Source organism: Silene latifolia, chromosome Y (assembly GCF_048544455.1).
Source record: "Silene latifolia isolate original U9 population chromosome Y, ASM4854445v1, whole genome shotgun sequence".
NCBI lineage: Eukaryota > Viridiplantae > Streptophyta > Magnoliopsida > Caryophyllales > Caryophyllaceae > Silene > Silene latifolia.
Window position 1 is genome coordinate 361,231,269 of NC_133538.1, and position 953 is coordinate 361,232,221.

A 953-nucleotide genomic window follows, 5' to 3' on the forward strand; every position below is an offset into this window, starting at 1 on the left:
GGATGGACTGCTCCTTGGTTGTTATAATAGGAACCCTCTCCTTGCCTATATTGTTGAAAAGCAAGGACATGTTCCTTCTCCGTAAGACAGCCAACAGCAGTGTGACCGTCGTTGCTCCCACACCTCTCACATGTGACAGTCTCCCCTCTAGTAGGCAAATGGACCGTCTGAGGCTCCCCAGTAAAATGCAGCTCCAACTCATCAAACCTAGCATTCATGCCTTCCAGCTGATCCACAACTTGCTTATCGACTGCATGAACTGTTCTAATACCATCCCTCGGGTTTCCATACTCGGCACAGCGGGTCGCCATCTCTTCAATAAGAGCCAATCCCTTATCATCGTCGGCGTTCTTTTGGAATCTTCCGTTAGATGATGCATCAAGTATGGCTCTATGATCATCGTATAGCCCATTGTAGAACTGATTGGACAGGAGCCACGGATCAAAACCATGGTGAGGAATAGACCTCACCAACCTCTTGAAACGACACCATGCTTCATAGAAAGTTTCATCAGGTGCTTGCTTGAAACTGGTAATCTTGGCCCTCAGCTGATTAGTGCGCTGCAGAGGGAAATATCTCTTATAAAAAGCAAGAGCAAGGGTCTCCCAGTCTGTGACCCCCGCGGCCGTGCGGTCCAAATCAGTCAGCCACTCCCTGGCTAAGTCAGTCAAAGAAAATGGAAACTGAACCTCCTTAATCTTGTCATGAGTTACCCCCTTTGTGGCGGGGATAGTAGAACAGTAGTCCGTAAAGACCTCCATATGCTTCCTCGGGTCTTCACCTACCACACATCTAAAGAGATTCCTCTCCACCAGATTGATATAGGAAGGACGGATGTCAAATGTATTCCCATCCTCAGTCTGGATATTGAAACCCTTTGGAATTGATGATGCTTTAGGCTCCGAATGACTAGCAATGTTCGGCATCTTTACTGGTTGGCTTACAGAACTGGA

The 953-nt window shown here is 47.5% G+C and overlaps 1 non-coding gene across 1 annotated transcript; it reads left to right on the forward strand.

Annotated features, from left to right (window-relative positions):
* Positions 1–444: 444 nt before the first annotated feature.
* On the forward strand, positions 445–550 carry LOC141635508 (small nucleolar RNA R71). The gene has a single exon (XR_012540191.1). It is a non-coding gene; the product is annotated as a small nucleolar RNA R71 (small nucleolar RNA).
* Positions 551–953: the final 403 nt, after the last annotated feature.